The sequence below is a fragment of the Cebidichthys violaceus genome, unplaced genomic scaffold (assembly GCF_023349555.1).
Source record: "Cebidichthys violaceus isolate CVI_PGR_0920_01 unplaced genomic scaffold, fCebVio1.0.p SCAF_19, whole genome shotgun sequence".
Lineage (NCBI taxonomy): Eukaryota > Metazoa > Chordata > Actinopteri > Perciformes > Stichaeidae > Cebidichthys > Cebidichthys violaceus.
This window is the reverse complement of record NW_027176361.1, coordinates 9,367,448-9,391,253: the sequence shown is the minus strand read 5'-3', so window position 1 is coordinate 9,391,253 and position 23,806 is coordinate 9,367,448. Positions and strand designations below refer to the sequence as shown.

The 23,806-nt window shown below is 43.5% G+C and overlaps 1 protein-coding gene and 3 long non-coding RNA genes across 4 annotated transcripts in view; all 4 read left to right on the top strand.

Moving 5' to 3' along the window:
• The first annotated feature begins 4,683 nt into the window (after nt 1-4,683).
• LOC137874922 (uncharacterized) lies at nt 4,684-6,305 on the top strand. The gene is made up of 3 exons (XR_011103357.1): nt 4,684-4,771; nt 5,158-5,345; nt 5,919-6,305. It is a non-coding gene; the product is annotated as an uncharacterized lncRNA (long non-coding RNA).
• A 5,237-nt stretch (nt 6,306-11,542) lies between these two features.
• Nucleotides 11,543-14,704, top strand: LOC137874921 (uncharacterized). Its single transcript, XR_011103356.1, has 3 exons — nt 11,543-11,672; nt 12,681-12,771; nt 14,604-14,704. It is a non-coding gene; the product is annotated as an uncharacterized lncRNA (long non-coding RNA).
• Nucleotides 14,705-15,256: 552 nt separating this feature from the next.
• LOC137874920 (uncharacterized) lies at nt 15,257-17,199 on the top strand. Its single transcript, XR_011103355.1, has 3 exons — nt 15,257-15,326; nt 16,573-16,725; nt 16,838-17,199. It is a non-coding gene; the product is annotated as an uncharacterized lncRNA (long non-coding RNA).
• A 2,128-nt stretch (nt 17,200-19,327) lies between these two features.
• kdm6ba (lysine (K)-specific demethylase 6B, a) overlaps nt 19,328-23,806 on the top strand; it is a 91,715-nt gene continuing 87,236 nt past the window's right edge. Inside the window, exons 1-3 of the mRNA XM_068713569.1 lie at nt 19,328-20,146; nt 23,053-23,201; nt 23,515-23,555. The gene's annotated coding sequence lies outside the window, so the exon portion shown is untranslated. The remainder of the gene's footprint in view (nt 20,147-23,052; nt 23,202-23,514; nt 23,556-23,806) is intronic.

Sequence of the window (23,806 nt, the reverse complement as noted above, 5' to 3'; positions counted from 1 at the left end):
GTTTGCTCTTGTTGTCGACACACGTTTGTGGAAATGAACACAGTATGAATCACATCGCAGTGCTTTTAAGACGGAGAGTGCCAGCACTTCAGCAGATAGCAGCTGGACATGCGTTCTTGCCCTAAAAACAAGGGATTGCATGATACAACATGTCATTTTATTCTCTAACTAGACCAATGTTTGCTATCATGTTATATTATCTTATTAGTATTTGCTTGTTGCTATTCTTTTGATTTGTGCAAGCTGACACATCCAAGGCACTTCTAAATGACGGGAATTTAAATACACTGGTGGTCATCTCCAAGGTAACTAATTCCTGCAGTTCTCCTCGGCAGCTCCTCACAGCTTCACTGGGGACGGAGAGTCAGGCCTCACTGTGAGTCAGTGTGTCTGTGTGGCTGATTGACTCTCGGTGTTGAGTGAATCGGGTCCAGTCACTTGGGTGTTTCTGTAGCAGGGACCTGAGGCTCCCTGTATTTACAGTGTGGATGCTGTGACAGAGAGGGCCATCTGTCTACACACACACACACACACACACACACACACACACACACACACACACACACACACACACACACACACACACACACACACACACACACACACAGTTTACTGTTATTCATTCAACACCTCTTCCCCCTCAAGCAGTGCTGATCTGGTTGTAATTAGTGGTATAGGGTACAGGTCCCACATAATGCTGCTAATTGGGCTGGCAGGCACCATTACCCAGAGCTAATCACCATTCTCTGGGTGACGAGGCGTCATGGCCCTCTGACCACGAGCTGCTAGCAGGATCCATATCACATTGCCAGAGCTCAGAGAGTCCTGCTGCACCAATCACAGACTCCCACTGTGGGTCTTCAGCATACTCTGCTGCACCTTACTGAAGGATGTTCTTTCAAAAAGAGTCTGTTCAGAGCTTTTTGTGTTATTCTTCCTAAAGCTTGCTTGGCACTGTTGTTGGTTTTCATCAGAGCTTAGCAGCTACCAACAACTCAGTGCTGTGATAAAGGCAGTAAAACACCTGGTAGTATTAATAAGTAAGCAGGTTTTGTTACTTACTGATCTAGTAGAAAGAATGACAACTGAATGTCAGTTTGGAACCCTCTCAAGTCCCAGAGCTCTCTCTCCATCTAGTGGATACCGTCCGAGGTTCACGCTTGTTTTACCTCACTTCACTTCCTGTCTTCACCATCTTTGCCTTCTCTATCAACAGGGCTCTTTTTCTTTTTGTCCTTTTTTAGCCTTCATTTTCACGGGAGGTTTTAATATTTTACTATTTTGTCAGCCAAAATGGGAAAGATCTAGGGGAGAGGATGGCTCTTTGAAATGAAGGCAGACAACTGAGCTTTATTTTCCAGTTCTTCCCTGATTCTTAATGCCTACTAAACATTGTCTGGCTGAAATTGTGTTTACAGTACAAGCACTGAAATCAGACCTCATTCAACCAGGGTTTTCTAATCATTTTCTACTGATATTATCATTCAAAATGTTAATGATAGCTTAAATGTTGAATTTAAACAGCTTGTTCCATATTATTTGAGAGCAAGTCTTTCCAAAAGTTTGAGTTGTACCGTATAAAAACTCATGAAAAAGTTACGTGTTTAGAAAACAAAAATCTGCACTCAACCCTGATGTGACACTTATATCAATCCCCACATCAATGAATAGATAGTAAATTGTTTGACGTCTTAAGTTTTATAAGTTTATAATATTGAAAAGCATTTAGTCTAGCATATTTGCACGCAACACCATTTCACAGCTGTATTAATGTTTTCAACAGTCTGGCTTATGCATGTCATTATTCCTTGTTGTACTGTTGTATTTCTATTTCTGTGTGTGTACAATGAGAGCAAAATAACCAGAGTCAAACTCCTGGTATGTGTACTCATACCTTGTAGATCCTAAACCAGAACAATTAACAGCGTAACACAAACCTGGTCAATTCCTGAAGTTATTCACTTTACAGCTGCTACTTTTGGACGAATGGCTCTGTGTGTCTGTTCACTTAACACCTGTCTTTTAAGTTCAGTGACACACAGGAGAAGGTGGAGGCCATGTCTGCAGAGCTGGAGGAGGCCAAGAAGCAGGTGGCAGAGTTCCAAATAGAGTTCAGAGTACCTGTCCGTTATTGTACAGCAGAAGAAAGAGGCGAACAAGCAGAAAGACCTAAGCACAACCAACATGTTTACATGCACACACAACTACTGAATTGATCAACGGAATAATTGGATTAAGGCATTCACATGGTTCACATCCACAATCTGCTGGAAAAAGATTGACTTTTGACGTTTATGTTTGGGAAGGTGTTGGCTGGAAAATAGGAAATATACATATAACAGTCAATGACACATTGGTTTATGTTTGTGAGATCAGGTCGTATGGACGCTGGTGCAGACGGTGATGCAGGCTGTCATGACCCTACTGAGCAAAGAGCCTACCTGTGCAGAGGCCAAGAGACAGCTGGGTGACAGACAGCAACACTGCAGACTTTAAGTGATTCGAAAACTGAAGTGCTCCAAAAATGAATAGAGTAAAACCAGACGAGTACAGATTGTGCACAGTAATATTAAGGAAAGGAATGATGGAACTGGAAAGAAGGGGTTCACATAATGAGAGAGAGAGCGAATGCCATTGGTCAAATTCACTCTTTTTCTTTGAACTGAAAAACTGAAAGAGACACCCAAATAAAAAGCTAGCTACAGGCAAAATAAAAACACACTCTTTACTCACACTCAAATTGTGTTAACATGCCTCAAATATAATTTATCAAACAGATTATAAAAAAGCAATTCTATTCAAAGGGTCATTTTTATAGCTTTTGGCATACATTTGTATTAGATACTATATATAAGAGTTGACCCGAAGCCTATTTGTGTATTTTTTAGGTGGTGGAGCACATTTAGAAACTGCTCTGCATTTCCCTCTTGCTGATCGCACTACTGTGAAGTTGTCATGAAAATAGATAACACAAAAATGAATTACACTGAGAGACACATAACCAAGAGGAATTGGGTCAAACTTTTTCCTCACAGTTTTCTGACCTTATGTGACCTCGTTTCTGGCCTTTGACAAGGACAAAATAACAGACCGTGTGCTGTAAAAGATGCACTGCAGACAGGTAGACTTCCAGCCAGAGATCATCGGCAAAGTATCACCGGCTGCCTATTCCCTCTGCATGTAGCGTTAATAAGGTGTCTGCTGGCTGCCAGCCCCAAATCATTCACACACACACACACACAGATATGAATTGCCACTATAAACACACATAATAGTTTGTAATAAATAACAGACTCACAAATTAAAATACCAACTGTTAAAGTCTTCAGCTGAATATGAGGGTGTGCCTGAATCCATTGTGTGTGTGTGTGTGTGTGTGTGTGTGTGTGTGTGTGTGTGTGTGTGTGTGTGTGTGTGTGTGTGTGTGTGTGTGTGTGTGTGTGTGTGTGTGTGTGTGTGTGTGTGTGTGTGTGTGTGTGTGTGTGTGTGTACATGTGGCGTGCTTTTCCCAGGCGACAGGGTGATGAGGTTAAAGCTGAGTGATAAGGAGGCGGAGTACAGTGACCAGCGAACTGTTAATTAACCCCCACAACACAAGAGATTTCTACAATGACCACCATAGTCTACTTCACTGTCAAGGAGCAGGTCTGAGAGAGTGTGTGTTTGTGTTTGGGCTATAGTTCACTATTGTGTACCTCTCTATATGTATGAGTATCCTCATTTGTGTACACACAGAGCTTGAGAGTATGAGCTGCTGCCTCAAATTGTGTGTGTGTGTGTGTGTGTGTGTGTGTGTGTGTGTGTGTGTGTGTGTGTGTGTGTAAGCCCAACTTCTGGGAGTTGTGGTGCGTAATGAGCCTCCAGAGCTGGAATAACAGAAGGACTCTTTGGTGAACAGCATTGCTTCTGGCAGGAGCTGGAGGGTGAGACCCTCAGATTGTTCAGCTAGTAACAGTAATTGTAGTTCCATTTGTTGCCGTGCTGGTAATGTTGAGCACATGTTGAGCAGCAACAGTGATAGCAGCGAGATCTACCATCTAAAATATGCATTGTTACATTTTTGATGCATATGAACCCTTATGCTTTATATGTTTGCAAATGTTTTTCTTGGTCTGTCGAGCTTACTGGGCAGTGTTTTGTTGTATTTATGTGTATATATGTTTTTTTTATGTTGCATGCGTGTGTGTCGGCTCTACCAGGCGGCTGAATGAGGCGACTGCTCACGGTGTGCAGCTGGTGCAGACAACCAAAGTGACAGCCACTGAAGTGTCAGAGCTAGAGAGGTCAGGTGTAGGGATGAAGATATTGGGGCAGAGGGGGATTTGGGTTTTACAGTAGAATATCTTTGAGGGTTTTGGACCTTTGGTAAGACAATGTAAGCAATTATAAGCAATCACAGTGTTTCTGGATAGTTGTGATGGGCATTCGTTGTTGTCTTATCACCCGTGTGCCCAGTGAGCCTCCACTCTTCTTCATTTAAACGACATGGGCCGCATTGACCCAATGTAGCAGTTAGTGGACCTCCTGATCCGCAACTGATCATATTGTGGCATCCTAGCCCTTAATGCTACAATAGCAAACAATTGGGTGCTTGATTACGACGATTATAATTTTGATATGATCAATCAGAAACATACACCGTGTCTGTTGAGTTACTTTATCTCTTTCACTCTGCAGGTGTCATGGGCTGTTCGAAGGCAATAAGCTGCTCGTCAGCTTCCAGATGTGTGCACAAACCCTGGAGGTAGCAGGGAAACTCAACATGGATGAGGTCCGGCTTCTTCCTGCAAGACACAGTACACACTCAAAGTTTCTCACTTTGTTTTTGCCTAATTTGATTTGAGCTCATCAAACAGGACACACTTTTTATTCCCAAAGGCTTGGAACGCACTTGAAGCCCCAAAAGACATTTCAATGCGTATGTAAATGTTGAGCCATGAAGTAGTGATTCCTCTCAGAGACGGACCTTTCACTCACAATGTGTTTCCCAAGATTTCCAGAGGATATGATAAGGGATACATTTTTTCGTAACTGCCTTTCTTCGCCAGGGAATTTCTGTATATCCTTTGGACAGGCCTGGTGCTTTGTGATTGATGTGCTGGTGAGTTGTTTGGTCCATTTATTGACACACTGATTAATTGATGGGTGTGCTTATAGGCACTAGATGAGGAGGATCAGATGGACAACCCCTGTGCCAGTTGGCTGGTAGTCTACCAGCTGGAACAACATCACAGAGCTGGATAAGCCGCCCAACTTCCATGGCATCGTTGCCTCCTTTGAACAGCACCCCCGAGACTGGAAGCTTTGGTTCACCAGTGCTGAGCCAGAGAATGCCTCACTACCAGGTCTGTGTTGTTGTTGGAGTTTTTTACTTTTTCTTTGCTCCTGGTTCTTTGGTAGTTACTGGAGAATTTTTTTCCCACTATGAACAATGAAGTTGAAGCGTACTCGACCGACATTGGTGTGTGAGAAAGGAGCGCTTCTTCATGCTGCTGTGCGTTGACACATTCAAAGTGACAACAGAATGTATTTGATTTGTGTGTGTATACAGTATGTTAAACCCAGGTGATGGTAAATACGTGTCTTCTTCTCTGCTATTTCTACTAATGGTTGATTCAATGAGGGGATAGAGGAGAGCAAGGGTGTGCTTGGGTTTGTTTGTGTAGGTGTTTATGTGTGTCTTGAGCAGGAATTAGATTTGACAAAGTTAATCTCAGTATGAATATGCCCCCGTTTAGAGCTGCTGAAGTATATTACTATCACACATTTCTTTCAGCCTCCCCCTCATCATATGCTTTGTTCATTACCGTTTCCATGTTTCACATTAATCATACATCTTCCCTTCTCATTTTAAACCTGCCCCCCCTAACCCCTGAATTCCCTTGTTTAACCCTTCCTCTCTGTTTTCTTCCTCCTAGGTGATGGGAAGAATAACTGGAATGCGCTCCAGAAGATGCTGGTAGTTTGCTCTCTGCGTCAGGACCGTGTCTCCTTGTGCATCACCCCCTTCATTGTTAACAACCTCGTCTTTCTTTGTCTTCCTTCCTGCTTGTCTGTCTCAGATTCATTGTTATTTTTTTTTCTACCAAATCTTTCTTTCAATTAAAAAAATAATCACAAGTGTTTAAAGTACTTATACATTGGATTATGCATTTTTTTCTCTTGTCGTCTACCTCAAGCCCTCTTTTTCTCTGCCACCTCTGTCATGGACGTCAGAGCTGGACGAGCAGGTGGAGCAGCATCATGTGTACAAGCTCTACTTCTGACTCAGCTCTTCACCGCACCCTGAATTTCTCGTTACTATCTTGGAGGTTGGTTTAAAGATGTGCTGGAACATTGTCTGTGGATTCACCGATTCTGACTTTGAGGTTGATATGATACTGAAGGAAACCGTCACAGCTGAAGGCAGAAAGGTCATTTTATACCCTGCCCGAATGAGACGCCTGTTAGACTAATGGATAATGACAATCTAGTTCAAATGTATGAGACTAAGTCCTACTCACGACTACTTTGTGAAAATGTCTTCCTCTCCGTTCTATCTGTCCTGTTTCTGTCTGCTTCCTCCAGCAGAGAGTTCTTACGTGCCCTTGGTCTGTGTCTTTCATTTCCAAGTCGGTCTGTTCAGATCATCGTCTTGATGCAAACCCCCCCAGCTGAGAGAGCGTGTGCTCAGTCTGTACCTGGATGAGTTTGAGGAGATTGCTGGGATGCACCGAAGTACCTCATTGCTGGGGTCAACTATGGAGGCCATGTAACCGATGACTGGGACGGACGTCTTCTAACCACACACATCAATAACACTGTAACATGCATTGAAGTGAAATATATCATGAACATGATGTGGCAGAGACACAAACACTGATGGTCTTTAAATCTTCAGACTGAAGACTGGGGAGGGATTCAGAAATCCACCGCCTGACTTAGGCTGGGCCGCCGTCCGGCATCGACCGCCCAGGCCCTCTTTCTCGACTGTGCTGTAGCGAGACTCTCTCTCGGACAGCTTCTGGCTGATGTAAAGCACTGGGCAGTCGACCCCCCCGTACATCCTGGGACAAAACGGCCCACAGCCGTCTGTTCGAAGCATCAGTCTGCAGGATAAAAGGGAGAGAGAAGTTAGGTGTGTGGAGAAATGGTTCCCCACAGAGGGCCTGTTTTACACTCTCAAGCGCCAGCTGGCACTGCTCCGTCCACTGGACCGGATCTGAGGCACCCTTTCGGGTCAGGTTGGTCAGGGGGCTGGTTAGGTCCGCAAAGTTGGGAATAAACCACCGGTGGTAACCTGCCAGCCCCAAGAACCTCTTTTTTGGTCTTGGGCCTTGAGCAGGCTGCGATCGCTGCCGTCTTATCCACCTGAGGACGCACCTGCCCCGCCGCCCAAGTGGTACCCCAGATACCGTACCTCCCTCCGTCCAACCGCACACTTCCTCCGGTTTGCGGTGAGCCCAGCCTGTCTCAGAGACTCGAGCACAGCGGCCACCCGCTGCATATGCTCCGCCCAGCTGTTGCAGTGGATGATAACATCATCCAAGTAGGCAGCAGCATACACAGAGGCCATGAGGCATTGGAATGTGGCTGGGGCACCGAACAGCCCGAAAGGAAGTGTGACGAATGGTATAACCCGTACGGAGTGGAGAAAGACGTTTTTTCCCTGGACTCTGGAGACAAGGGAATCTGCCAGTAGCCCTTGGTCAGATCCAGTGTCTTCCATGGAGTGTATTTCGGGAACCTGCGGGGCCCTTTGTGAAGGCCCCACCGGTTACCCCTCCCCGTCAGCAGTGTCGGACAACCTTGCATCAGCACACATACCACATGTCCCTGGCGGTCGTGATCGCACGCCCACACATTGCTCCGGCAACCCGGATCACCTCGCCGACCTCCATGAGTGGACACTCTCTGCGGAAGTGACCGGGCCGCCCGCACCTCCAACACTCCTGCCCCGACGCCTGAGGGTTGGGAACAGTGCCTGGAGCAGCTGGAGCCTGGAAAAGGGTGGAAACAGAGGGAGAGTTAGGGCGGGGCTGGAAAGGGTGAGCTGGTGCGGGGTGTTAGACTGACAATAAGGCACTCCGCCGCCGGCCACATGCACGCCGCCGCCGTCCCCTTGAACAGCTCCAGGAAGGTCTGGGGGTCATCCATCGCGGACATTTTATGTAGCACGATGCCCGAGAGCTGGTAAGGAGGAGATGATGACGTGGCCCCCTGACTGGGACAGCAGGCTTTCCAGGACCCTGCTCTGTCTCTCTCTCGTAAATGTCTTAACGTCTAATAACTGGACATTTGAAGTGTTATAAAAAGTATTGTATCAATAATTCCAAACATTGACTGATAAATATGTGTTCAACACATCTTTGACAACCATGCTGAACATTAGGCAATTGTACTGTACCAATTAAGAGATATTTCAAAGTAAAAGTCATACATTTGTACCAAGAAAATATCTAATAACTGAATATTTGAGGCGTTATAAAAATAGCTTTCTCAATAGTTCCAGACAATGAGTGATGTATTTGTGTTGAGAACATCGTTGACTCCAACCATACTGAAAATCAGACATTTTGACTGTACCAATTAAGAAATATTTCAAAGTAAAAGTCATACATTCCTACCGACAAAATATCTAAAAACGGAATATTTGAAGTGTAATAAAAAACGTTTTCTCAATAATTCCAGACAATCACTGATATGCATGTGTTGAGGACATCTCTGACTCCACCCATGCAGTAAATCAGACATTTTTACTGTACCAATTAGGATTGGAACTCGATCAGCCTTTCTCAGCTTATACTACATGTATGTTTCTTGGCTGGAAATTAGTCTGGTGGCTAACTCAGCTGACATCACTATTTCAGACAAGGAAAACACTACCTTTCTTTGGGGGAAATGCCATCTGTTCACAAAATACACTGAGTGTATCCAGATAAGGTGTTTGTATAACACAGAAGAAGTCAGAGAGGCGCTAATGGTAAAGGCAGAAAAAAGCTGTAAGACACAGATTACGGATGACAAACACAAAAAAGTGAGGGTGCATCAACAGTTTACAATAACAGCCTTAAGTGGAAAACCTCTAAAAGCACATAAATTCTTATTAATATGAATTCAAAGACTAGTATCCAAATATGAAGAATCATAAACCTTGAGACGTGAAACTCTTTCTCACCTTCAAGAGGTTGAAGTACTGTTACCCATCATTATGGACACTGGCTCTGATCTTGGCACTTGGTTAAAAATGAAAGACATGAATAGATGACTCAGAGCAAAGATGTTCAAGTGTTTTGATATTTTGATGTGGCAGCAAGGCCAAGGTTTGCCCCTCATTGGTGGGCAGCAGCATTAATTAAAGTGCATCCTGCTAATAGTTTATTAACATTGAATAGACATAAATATGTGTTGCAGATATACACATGCTAAGACTTTTTAATATTTGAATCATCAGCTGCATGCAGTCGTCCTGAAGAAGACACGGCTGTGTCAACGTGACAGAGGCTACTTCTACAGCCTGCTGAAGTTCTCCCAGGTTGTAGGGTACCAGCACCACCAAGTGCACAATACGATTATTACAGCTTGACTGCAGACACATTGTCGCACTTGAACCGTTCAAGAACCCCATCTTCATTTCTAAGCAACCACTCAACTTGCTGTTTCGTTTTCACATCAGTTACTTTAGTGAAGGGAAATCAGGATTTGTACACCAATGTTTCTAAACATCATATATCACTGACTTTGTATTCTGTCAACCTTCTTTATCTGTCATGCTCCCGTCCACAGAGCACCCTGAAGTGTTTGGCCATCACTCTAATGTTGTCATTGCTCACCAGATCACTGAAACCAGGACGCTGTTTGACACCCTGCTCTCCCTGCAGCCCCAGGGCTCCAGTCCCACCGCTAGAAAAATACGATGAGGGAGAAGCAAGGTGTGAGAAGGGGAAGGGAAGCGATGACTGGTTGAGTAGAAATACACACCTTAATTGATTTGCATAAGATGAGACCAACAATTTAATATCTACACCATTGTTGAGCAGTTTACTGCGCCACAAAGTAATCATCTCTATTATAGAGTATTATTCATTCAAGCATCTCCAAGTAGTTAGAACTTAAATTCTAGCTTTCTGTCCTCTTCAAATCTAATTATCATTACTCTTGGCATCATCACATTTGAGGTCACAGTCAGTGCCATATTGGGAGCATATGTTCAATAACTGTTCAAGATCAGCGCTGCAGGGAGGAAATATAATAATCATCTGCATACAAATAGAAATATTATGAGATTGTCTGAACCTGTCTTACAAGTATTTAACTGTCCAAAACATATATTGCATGTGATTTGAACAGGATATCTGGAATATCTCAGCCTCATCTGCCTGCATGGTCTGATAGAAATACCAGTGCACTATGTTTATTTTTAGGTAATCCGCTTATATAGTTTTTTTTAAGAAAGTTTTTTTATGGTTGATTTGATTTAAAGCCTGAACGGCATCTAATAAAAGCCTAATTCAATATTGTGGTGATATTCTGGAAAATCACTTAACCCAAATGAATAGTGGCTTACCAAACATTGGCCACAGTGGCTTATTACATCCTGAGTTATTAAAGCAATAACTACATTAGTATAAATTATATGACTCATATCATCCAACCTCTTTCAGATATACTTGTACTATAAATTGTCAGCGGAAAAGCAGTTAACAGTGTGGGTCAAACATGTGCTTGCACAGCAGCTTGATCTCTTACTGACCTTTCTTTTCAACCACTGCCTGTAATGTGATTGAGATGTATTTGGCATGGCTGAAGTTCAATTGTTTTGTCTGGCTGTTTCTGAGACAGACCACTCAATACCCAGAACAGTAAATAGTTAGAAAAAATGGACTCCCTTCATGAAGCCAATGTCCATATTTGAAAGATTTTTTTCCCAGCAATGCTGAGTCATCAATACGGTTACACAACACTGGCAGACAGTCATCAGTGTAATAAGACCCAGATCTAACAATCCGTTCTCCATAAAGAAGCACAATGTTTTAGGACAGGTCTCAAGGGACACCGTCGGATGCTTCAAACCTGAATCTTTTTTCTTTTTGCAATTAGGATTTCATCCCAACTCTTGAGTCCTGAGTCTGATATTGTAATAATAAATGTTCTGTTAGTCAGAGAACTCAAGTAGTTTCCATTAGAATCCCACTCAGCTGACATTTTAACATGTATTTAATCACCTGTCGTTGGAATGTTTGGCTTCAGACTTAGTTATATTTCTGAGCTTATAGCCACTGAGGTCAAGCCAGTTTGAAAGTTATCTCTCAGGATCCAATTCTGTGTTCTTCGTTAAAAGAAACTGAATTGTCCACCGACTTTCAGCGATGTAATCTCATCATCCAGCTCCTTCTATAGAGATTCCTGTGGTCGTTGGAGTGGGACTGTATGTTGGAGAATGTGTGTATTTTGGAAAGGATTATCAAGAGACTAAGCCTGAACAAGAATAAGTCCTCCAATTTTATGCAGCTCCATGATCTGAATATGCTTTTGTTTGCAACGTGCTTCCAGGTATTAGAGCTGTTGGCAGACGTTAGTGGGAAGATCCTTCTGTGAGGGCTCCGGGTTCTTCCTCCAAAACAAACTCTCTCTTCTTAATGTGGTCCTGCTGCAGGAGATCAAAAGATACAGTCTCTGCTGGACACCATCATGTATGAACTCTCTGTGTGTGTGTGTGTGTGTGTGTGTGTGTGTGTGTGTGTGTGTGTGTGTGTGTGTGTGTGTGTTTCTTTGGGTTTTGTCTGTCAGAATCTCAGCTGGCTGTGTGTCGTAGACTCCGTACCTCAATGTGTGTGTCGTATGCTATTGAGTAGAAAGGGTGAAGATCTCAAAGGAAGAGGGCTGCACATTAATTGATGACTGGGTGGTTGACGACAGACAGAGAGAGGAGGGCACATATAGGCTAACATTTAGCAGAGTGGCAGCAGACCAAATGGGCGTGGTTGTTAGCCTGAATTGCCCCCTTCATACCAAAAACATGAACCAAAATACTATTTGCAATTTGTCATGACTGAATAGGTTGCAGTCTCAAGTGTTTTTGTATTGTTACAGCTTTTGTGTCAGTTTGAATAGAAATAATGGACATATTGAAAAGGCGGGAAACTTTGGAGGCTTATTTTCGATCTTGCAGGTACACTATGTGCAGTGTTCATTCCAGTGTATCAGCACTGGGTTGGGGCCAGACCTAAAGCGAGATTAAAATATCGTGACTTTCAGAGACATTAGCCTGTTTTTTCAGCTAAAATGAATTGCAATTGTCAATTCCTACAGAGTTCAGAGCAATTCATGAGGTCAAATTGGGCTGGTTAAACCACTCACACAAGTGTATTTGATTGCAATGCAAAAACCAAAACCAGTGATTTTTTCAAGGGAAACCTGCTACACAAGGAGGCACCAGCATAAAAGATGCAAATCAGCAACAATAGGTCAATCACCTGTTTATTTGTACCTTTAAGTCTGAGTGCGCGGTAAGAGATTACTAAACACCTGCAATAAAAGGAGATAGATATGACAGATTTGTTGCTGTAACTGTGTGTGTGTGTGTGTGTGTGTGTGTGTGTGTGTGTGTGTGTGTGTGTGTGTGTGTGTGTGTGTGTGTGTGTGTGTGTGTGTGTGTGTGTGTGTGTGTTGGCTCCTCCCTGGCGACGCTGGAGAAAAAGGGATCAAAGGCTTAGTGTTGATGTCATCCAGCATGGAGGACACCTTCTGCTACATCTACGACGCCCGTGTACCACCACTGCGGGGGAGACGGTACCAGACACACCGGCATACACACACACACACAACAACCCACACACTCTTCTTATTAAGCCCTCCTTCAAAACGAGTTCCTTTAAGGTCACAGATAAACACATGCATGCTTTAGTTCCTCAAATGACTCTCTGCGTTCTCTGCTCTATTCTCAACGTTTCACCTCTTATAAGGTACAGATGATGCACGTACACATACTGCGTGAGTGATGCACAAGCAGTAGGAGAGGTCACACCTCCTGAAGTGAGACTGCACCTGCTACCTTCCTCTTGTCTTACTTCATAAAGTGGGCAGATTGATTACGATGCAGAAGTGCTGCAACAATCAATAATATTAAGACAAGCTGCTCTTTGGAGAATTGAGTTGGCTAGAATCACACAAGATAAAATAGACTTTGCTTCAAATTATGGAAAGGATGCTTTTGAAAAAGGTAGCAAAGCATGAACACATCCAGGGTAAACAATGAAACAAATGTAGCCTTTGTTGGTTTGGCTGTAGTCTCCACAACAAATTTGACATATTTCTATGTGCTGCCATTTAATAGAGGCCATTCAGATTTTCACTCAGGACTCTTTGTGTACTGATCTCTGTGATTGTGATCTGATCAACACTGATCTGTTTAGCCAGTCAAACAGCTGCAGGCCCGTCTCTGTACTGACTCACTGGTCTGTTATTAAAGGTGTATTTATCCATCACTCTGCCTGGTTGAGCGGACACACACTTATTGTTCTCTTCTGTCCAACGCACACGCACACACGCACGCACACACACACACACACACACATACAGTGATGAGGCTCTGGCAGCATTCCAGCAGTAATTCTGTCTGAACTCTCCATTCTGGCTTCATTATCACCGGACCTCTCTTTACAGTGGGGAGAGAACACAGGGTGCTGTCAGCCTGGGTCAAGGGGCTACACAAGATTCTGTGTGTGTGTGTGTGTGTGTGTGTGTGTGTGTGTGTGTGTGTGTGTAACTGTGTGTGTGTGAATGTGTGTGTCCACCTTGCAGGGGTCATTCAGGGCAGTTTGTGTTTTTCTTCAAGCGTTTGCTTCGGTCCTCATTATGGGCTGCTGTGCATGAAAGCCAGTATGCAGATGCGTGTGTGTGTGTCTGTGCACGTGTGTATTTGTGAGTAGCTGTTCATCAGGTGGAGCATACCTTGGCCCTCAGTGGCTGAACAAAGCCACCGTCTGTGGACTAATCGTAGTGTAATAAGCAAAGTAAACCTTCCAAGGTCTGCTCCACTTCCCTAAAAAGACCCTGAGCTCATTGTGCTGTAGCCAGTGGCTTATTACTACTGTGTGTGTGTGTGTGTGTGTGTGTGTGTGTTTCCTTTTATAGCAATATTGGACAGCTATTAGGGCTGCTGCCTCCAGCTGAGCTTCTCTATTCTGTTCTACTGACCACTTGGTCTACTTCTCTTTTTGCACTCTTTGGTTTCTCAATGTCTACTTCATCTTCGTCTGTATCTCATTCCGTTTTTAGCTTCCAAATTGTGTTTCCTCCATTCGGGGCGCTCTTCTTTCTCTCAATCTCCTCATGCCTCATCTGGTGTAAGCAGCAACAACAGCCCCTCATAGACTCTCTGTCCTCATCCATCCCTCTCTTCTCCGCCCCTCCTCGGCATGGCAGCCTGTCATTAGTTCTGAGCTCACAGACTCATGGCTTTAATTTTGGCCTGCCTGCCTCTGTCTCCAGCCATTTTGTATCAGGTTTCTTTGTGTGTCTGTGTCTGTGTATGTGTTTCTGTTTGTGTGTGAGAGTCTAGGCACTGATGTGCATGTGACAATTTTAGAAGAGATGTGCATAACCTTCATGCCAATTTATAGCTGTTAATGACACGTCAGTGATGCCAGGGACCTGAGGCACAGCAGCGAAGGTCCACTCACTTTTAGCCGTCAGCCGAGGAGATGATCTGCTGTGGACCAGCTCGCAGGAGGTGAAATAATACATTGAACTAATTTCATCAATTTTCCCAAAGTGGAATAAAGAGATCAACTTAAACACTGACATGACCGCCACCACCGCCACTCTAGGAATCAAAAAGACTTCCTCTACAAAAGTTTGCTCTATTTCTTGTAACGGAGCACTAAAAGAATGGTGACTTGTTTCACGAGGCCTTACAATGAGGCAATGCCTAAATCTGACAAAGCATGCAACACATCATGAAGATTTCTTATTTTACACGCAAGTAGCTGAGTCATGTTAATGTCAGTGTGCTTTTAAAAAAAATATATTGTTTGGCATATCAAAGTTATGTCATGTTACCAGACAAAAGTTATTTAAAGAGTAAGGGATAAACATAACTGTGTTCACACAATTCACCACAGCTGCATTATGAATGGCTGCCAACAGCTGGAAGCATGAAATGACTGAAGATCTCACTCTCTCTGTCCACCAGGCCCACCCTTCACTGAAGCCCCTGGCAGCCTGGGACCAGGGCTCTTTGCCAGCGAGTCCATCAGTTTGCAGGCCGGGCAGAGAGGCGGCCCAGCCCCTCAACTGGTTCTGGCTCTCCGGGTTCCTCACCGCTGTGCTGCGGTCCACACAACGTGAGAGTTACACTGCATTAGGAAATACCGCTCGTACGGCCAATCCATCACACATGTTGTTTGTGATCGATGGCCACGTAATTTGAAAGGGTTTCATGAGCCAAACCCAGTTCACTGTTTGATTCTGCAACTGAAGATTCAAATGTAAAAGAATCAGAACAAGGAGTTTGGATAACAACAGCTATAATTCAGTTTTTACAGCTTTTACTGACAATTATGTTCTCTTTCATTTTCACAGCACACATAATACACACATAAAAAACACTCTGGGGAAACACACTGGTTTTCAGATACACACTGCAGTACCCCCCCCCCCATAAACTTACCTTCAGACCACTATTTTTTTCTGAGCCGTTGGCTTTCAGCTGTCATCTGCAAATTCTGTCACATTTTTCATTTCTACTGAAACATTGACTCTGTCTGTTTTTTCCTGAAGAAAAACGTCTTTTCATTCAAAGCTGAGTGCCGCTCGCTTCCCATTCCTCAAATCCGCTCTTGTGTTTTTTTTTTTAATACTTTAACCAAGCACACATTTTTGACGTTTGTGAAAAGTGTTTCAATTTGTCGTGTTGCTCTCGCTTCAGAATGTCTGTCATTGTAGCTCTTTACTTCTCTCTCACTTCAACTTCTTTCACTCTCTTCTCTGCATCAACTCGTCTGTGCCTCCCCTCACGTCTCTCTCCCCTTTGCTACTCCAAAACCAATGCACACTTCCAGCCCTTCCTGTCTTTTGTGCTGCTTCCCTCTTGCCTCTCTTTAGATCTCTGACTATTTCCTTCTCTCCAAACTGTCCTTCTTTTTTTTGTCTCTCTTTCTTCCCCCCTAGCTATTCTCCTCCTCCTCCCCTCCTTCTTTCTTCTTAAGTCCTGTCTCACCTCCACTCACCCTGCTTCTCCCCAGCATCTTTCCCCTCGCTCTCTCCACCATGACCTACTGCTTCACATTCTCACCTCTTTCCTTCCTTCTACCCTATCTTCTTTATCTTCCTCTTTACCTCATCCCTCTCTCCTAGCTTCTTCTTTTCCCCTGCAGTCCTCCCCTTTCCCTTCTTGTAACCGCTCCCACTCCTTTCCTCTCTCGGCTTCATTACCTAATTGGCATGGCTGTTTGTCTGTGTGCAGAATGTCACCTCCAAACAAGTGTTTATATCTCTCACCACCTCTATCTGTCTCCTCCCTTTTCTTCCTTGCTTCGCTGCTCATTACCTCTCCTCCCTGCCTCCTCTCCCTCCCCCTCCCCCCTACAGGATGGAGTGTTTGTCCTGGAGGTTTTTACCTGGAGGGGGCTGGTTGGGACAAGAGGAAGCCCTGACTGGTGGAAGCTGAACCCATGCAGATGGTCCGTCCCATTCCCACCATGCACTTCAAACCTGTGGAAAACCACAAGACGGCAGCCAAGAGTGAGTTATTTGGGACTTTTTTGGTCTTTCCATCATCCTCTCTTTGTTTTATTTTATTTTGAATGATTCATCATTTCTTGCTTTCTTGTTTTCTCCATCTGTTCGTTTATAGTTTGTGATGTCATGTTCTGTGGTTTTGCTGTCTCATCTCTGTCTGTGCGTGTGTGTGTGTGTGTGTGTGTGTGTGTGTGTGTGTGTGTGTGTGTGTGTGTGTGTGTGTGTGTGACCTGTGTCTGTGTCACTACTTCCTGGAGCGTTCGGGTGGGGCAGGCCAGCCAACGGCATAGAACTTAAAACCGGAGCTGTGACCCCAGACCACTGGATCACAAGAGGGACTGCTCATCTCGTGACCTCTTCATTACTGTATATGCGTTTTATAAATAACATTCTTATTTCTAACCTTCAAGTTTGCTCCGAAAGACAGCAAATTAAATGTAATATTTACTTCTCATATGTGTGGCATTCTGTTAATCAGGTTCTCACACTTGGGCTTGAACAATAAATGGACTGAGTAAGCTCTCTCTCTCTCTCCTCTTTTTTTTGTCTCTCCTTTTCTCAGCTGTCCGCCTCTTCACAGACCTGCATCAGTCTTTCCATGACGACCCCTTTTTAACCCTGCTCAAACAGACACTTAAACACACATACACACACACACATACACACACACACACACACACACACACACACACACACACACACACACACACACACACACACACACACACACACACACACACACACACACACATACACAGGGAATGGTCTACTACTGTCTTTTTTTTTTTTTTACTGGAAATTTGCTTCTTTGCCACATCTGGATCAAGTGTCTGGTCACGCTTTCATTTTGGATTACACTGAATTCACAATGTTTTTATGAAGCACATAATATATTTCATTTACAGTTATTGACCCGACAGTCCTGGAAATACAAATCAGTTACGATCTTTATTTGTACTAAAGACAGTCATTGGTAGCTGTACATCCTTAAACCAAAGAATAATATTTTCTATTTGTGAAAATTAGATTTGTCCTTGGTTTGCCACACTTAGATGCACAGAAACTTTCACACAGTAAGAACACTCACACACACACACACACACACACACACACACACACACACACACACACACACACACACACACAACCAATGTAGTTAATCAAGGTGAGGTAAAGGATACTTTTATGCTAATGTGAATTTCCCCCAAGCTGAAAAAGAGGACAGAGGGAGGCAGCGCCTGAAGGAGAAATGAACCTATTCAAACAAATGAATTCTAATGAAGCTTCACACACAAGACGTTTGGAGTCGGTCAGCGTTGTGAGAGAGAGAAGGCCCGGACTTCCCCACTGGAAAGGACTCCTGAAAAGGGAGGGAGAGAAAAACAAGAGAAGGACCCTGGAGAAAGTGAGCCGGGAAGAAGAATGGTCCAGTAATGAGAGACGGGAACCAGAGGGGGGGGGGCTGAGCTCAAGGTTGTATTCAGACGTAAGAATTGTCTCCCTGAAAGACCGAACACGAACTTCCTCAGGGTTTAAGAGCCTCTTTATCAGACCTGTGTGTGTGTGTGTGTGTGTGTGTGTGTGTGTGTGTGTGTGTGTGTGTGTGTGTGTGTGTGTGTGTGTGTGTGTGTGTGTGTGCGCACACTGGTGGTCTCTAGTTGGGTGGGGAAAGAGGGGGGCACTCACAGCAACATGTTGAATTCAAATTCAAATTGGGTTATTCTCAGGCCTGGTTGAAACAACAATATTAGACTTGTGTTTTTGTTTTTTTGTTTTTTTTTATGGAGAAAAAAAACCCTTAATGAAGCAGCTGCAATGAACTAGATCATAAATGTGGTGTGGAAACATTTGAGATGTATTTGTTCTGCGCTGATAATTAAACTTCCTGTCTAACATTTGAATTGGATTTGCATATTTCAGGACAGGAGTACAGTAGCCAAAGTTTCGTGGCAGCTTTGGTTTCGAAAACGTGAACATTTGCATTGTTTATCATTTTGTAAGAGACGTGGTATCTCCTCTAAAAGTGGATGTTTCGTGATGGAGCCGAGGTTTTCAAATGCTCCCAGTCTGCAGAATTATGTATTTCTTGCCAACTTCTTCCATCTGCTTATCCACTCAGTAACCGCGAAACAGCAGCTCTTAAAATTCTTACGTTTTGTGGACATTTATTAGATATATGTGATGAGGGAATCCAAACTTTTTCATGTAACAAGGACCTATAAAAACTGTTCTCTACAGACCTGTAGAAGGCTGTCTGTCACATTAGAGGATAAGTATGGGGGAAAGGACTAATCGGATTATAGTGTCTGCTATTGATTGTATACGACCGGGGAAATTAAATCAATCTGCAGTTTGTCGGGGACCCCTTGACAACACCTAAAGCACCTTGAGGAGCCAAGTGAGCCTCTGCGTGGGAGCTACTGGCTTGATGGGTTTGCCTTGTGCTGTAATTTCCCAACATGCCCTAGTTTTCAGTTTCTTGGAAATTGACAGGAACCTAAAAAGATAAGAAGACTTTTCCAAAGCACAACTGATTCCTCAAGTGGCTCCCGGTCCCTTCAGGAACTACCTCCAACAGAGAGCTTGACTCTTGTACCTAATAGTTATGAGGGGAAAATCCGGGGGCCACTTGTTTTCCATTGAATTCTACTTAATAATGGAATTTGGGCTACTTGTACAGTGTGTTTGCCAGTGACTATGGAGGCGGGGCAGTTAATGTCCAAAAACTCTTCCACCGAAAATAAACCTGCATGAAGGGAAGAGAGAGAAGGAGAGAGTGAAGGAGGGGAGGGAGGAGGAGGAGGAAGGGAAAGAGCCTTTCACCGGGGACAGAAGGGAAAGAGTCTCCGTTTCAATGGAATATAAACTGCGCAATTTCTTTAAGGACAGCCCGCTCTGATCGCGGTGGATCGGTCCCTCTCTAGGAAACGGATATCAGTTGGGTTTTTTGGGGGGATGATTAGGGAATCCGTGCCCATCGCTTCCCTGCGCTGCCTTGGAGGTTACGGGAGCTGGCGATTTTTTACCAGATGGGTCTTCAGAGGAAGGAAACGAGCTGTGCAATCATTTAGAAAGGCGATATGACAGTGCAGAGATGCAAGATCAGTGATGAGTCCATCCGTCATGTCTTTGCCCATGAGGGGCGAACACATCAACATTTTCCTCAGCCCGGGCTGTGATCTATCTGCGTGTACGGGTGCTCCCCGTGTCGACATTTGCACCTAAACGCCTTATGGATGTTGAATGGGGTTTCGTGCTTTTAAAAAAAAAATGTTTTTTGGGAGAGGGTTTTTAGGGGGCTGCGTCATCCGTGGCTGGAGAGAAAAAAAGATGGTCTGCTTTGCAGATTTTCCACTATTACACTGTTTTAACAGCGAGCGTCAACCCGGTAACGTTACGGCACATTCTGGATTGCACATAGAAGGTAAGCAGAATAACGCATTTGACTCTTATCGGTCACACATGCTGGCATGTGAGGCTGTACAGGCGGTGTTACCTAATTGCAACTGGGGAACCAATGAGACTCCATTGAAAACAACCTGAACTACAGTATCCTCACCCTGTAATAAATCCTAAAGGACGCGATCAACGTCACCGCTCAAATACAAGCCGCTACAAGACAATCTGTATCACCGTAGAGACAATAATAATAATTATTATAAGTCTGTTAAACTCGAGATGTTGCAGAGCAGAAGCACCATGCATGTATGGAAACAAGGTTAACGTCATTTAAAATGTGGTGATTTGATGGTGTTACATAATCGCGAAATACAATGTAATGAGTACGCTGTTAACTTTGCACACAATAGCGCCGATAAGTTTCGGTACTGCAGCAGTTATTGCTGCGTGGCTGACAGCTGTTTTGCCTCAAATCATATTAAAACGTATGTTGGTGATGTCACGTTTTTTTTACAGTAAGGAAGGAGTAGTTTTCGGGGAAGGTGGGTCAGGAGTTGGCGGTGTCGCAATCGCCTCGCGCAGATCTCGGTTATGTGTTTTTGAAAATGCAACAAAAGGCGATGGATCGTGTTCGTGGGTGTGATGTGCAACGTGTGGCTGCGATATTTCGATGCTGGTGGGGCCAGAATAGTGGCGGGTTGAATGAAATACGGGCTCGCTGCTGTTGGGGGAATGTAGTGTCGCATTTTCTTTCCGAAATGTCATGTGGTGAAGTTGTGGCGGGTTCTCTACTATTTCCTGGAAGAGCGTTTGAATTTTCTTCCCTAGAATTTTGTTTTCTTTTTTTCCCCCTCTCGTCTCCACCCCTCTCTTTGGTGTTCATGTAGCACATCGGACATGTGGCCACTGGGTGGCGATCCAGGACAGTGAATTGGTTAGACCACTTCTAGACTTCAGTTTTGCCAAAGAAATACGAGGCAGCTAATTGAAAACCAAGATAAAATAACATGTTGATGTAGCCTAATAGATATTCTGCAAAAAATAACCCAATAAAGGTTGTCAAAATGATTCAGTATGTTAGACTAACAAATATTGAAAAAATATGAGCCCGTCTTTTTTTATCATTCTTTTAATTAAATAACTAGTACTAGACAGTCTGATGCACACGCCGCGCCAGTTGGTGGCGGTAATGCACCAATTCGTTGTTTGCCAACTGCCAATGAGTTATAAAGACGAAGAAGAAGTTTTGCTCAAACGCAGGCCTTTGTAGAGCGGCCGTTTGCTGGTGGAGGAGCTTGAAGTGTAAATACGAGGCTTTTCTGTGTCACACTTTAAGAGCCTTTAGACATTTGAATAAAACTAGACAGTAATGATATCCTGCTACACTTAACAAGGTAATACTGATGAGTACTGATCCTCTTAATGATGACCTATCAACGGGGCAGTCTGCTCATTTCCGGGTCACCCACACTAACCTGTGGCCCTGGAGCAGGTGGAGTAGTGGATGTTTTGTGAATTTAAACTCACGCAGAATGCTAGTGCATTTCGTATAATTTACATTTCTGTTAAATAGGGGTTTGAGTAGATTATGTACTGTGTTCACATTAAAAAGTGACCAAATTAAGTAAACTTAAATGTCTGAATAGATAAACAAGTAAATCCTTTCGATTTTTTTGGTGTACCGCTGATGTCCCACAATGCACTGCAACGCACAGCTGCAAATAATTCAGACTAATTGTGGACAGCTCCGGGAAGACGAAACAAAACAAAAATAACTGAATTACAAATATTTCGCTTTAATGTACCGAAGGTTCTTGCGCTAAATCCAAAAGCTGTGAAGCTAATGGAACAGCAAACATTTTACTGTAGGCTTCAAAGCAATGGCGCCGCCCAGGTACGTGTAATTCTGGTCTAATATGCGCTAGCTAGCTAAGCGGTTGAATTCACGTTTGGGCATATTTGAAAATATGCTGCCCACATGTTTGCAGTCGTAGCTAATGCTGCACAGTTGCACTCGTATTTTACGCATTGACGCAATTATCTCACGTGGTCTGTGTCGCAGAACTGTATCAATAGTATCGTTACATATTTGCAAAGCTGTTCCCCATGAGTCAAAATCCACAGTAATTGTAGCGTTTCCCTCCACACCACTATGAAATGTAGCCAACACAGTTACAGTACAGTGAACATCCCTTACAGTGCCTCTTGTGCTATGAGGAAAATCCCACTTTACTGATTTTCCACATAAAAACAGAGCCCATAAGCAACACACCTGTTTACCAAACAGTACCCATTGATCAATTGGCTGGTTTGCTGGCATTCTGATTACTGGCTGATGAGCCATTATCAGATCTATTTGGTATTAGCTCTGCAGTCGCACAAGGCTGTGCATGAATACATTTCATTTGTATGGCCCTTTAAACATTTAAACATTGCACGGGCAATTAGTATATTCCCAAATACATGCCCAGTTGCTTCCTCAATCATGATGGGAGTAATTACATGCCAACACTGAAGCAGTGCATCAAATACTTCTCTGATTTCCCACCACTACATGTATGCATCAGTGTACGACGCTCCATGAACTGTACAAATTGCAAGAGTGCGAATTCGCCCCCAGATGGCGACATTTTTGCAGTCCAACCCCAATCAGCATGACCTTGGTGAACAGCTGCTGATTTCTCACAGTGCAGGGATGGAAAGCAGACTGTGCTATCTATCTATCTATCTATCTATCTATCTATCTATCTAGAGAGATAAATGTATATACACAGTATATACACTGTCTGCTCTGAGTACTTTTCCATATTGATGAGTGTTATCAGATGTTTATCCTCAACTTCATTACTGTATTTAATTTGATCTCTGTTCCAAAAGTTTGATATATACAGTGTGTATATATATATATATATATTGCTTTCTCATTCACAGAGGAGTGAGGACCATGGCTAAGCATTGCTGTGCTTCGTTTGAAGAACCCCCAGCTCCCGACTGAAGACATGAGTGAAATGTCTCACCTACCGATACTGCCTGTCAAGATGGACTGCACAGTCTGGGAATGATGCCATTCCTTAATGATGGTACGATGGATTATATTTATTTTTTTTACAAGATTTCATTTAGATTTCCCCAAGTGGATTATCTACATCATTTACACTTCCCGCCACGTTAAATTAGACCTAGTATTGAATTCATAGCGTTTTACTCAGAAATATAATTTATGTTTTTAATGAAATTGCAATACATTCTATTACTGAGTCAACATAACAATTCAATAACATTTAAAGGTATTTCCCCACAGCTGACTTGCTGCTGAGCTGATAGTAAATAACAGCAGACTAGTTAGACTGATCCATATCAGGCCCATTGTTTACACACTGTGCTTTTCTGTAGGGGAGCCTCCTGCATTTCACTTCAAGCGCCCACCTGTCCAGGTAAGACTTTTGACCTTTTTGCCCAGACTCTGACCTGCCTGCAGTGACACTCGGGATGTGCATGACTTATCCCTGTTGGGATGTCTGTCGTTCCTGTTATGTCTGTCCAGCGGATTTGTTTGCCTGAGTTTCTTATAGAACAACAAAATGTGTGACTTGCTCAAATGTATTAATGTATCCAGCATATGGGTACAATATGTTCACGTAGAATCTCTGATACTGTTTAGTTCAATCTCCAGTTTAGAAGTGTT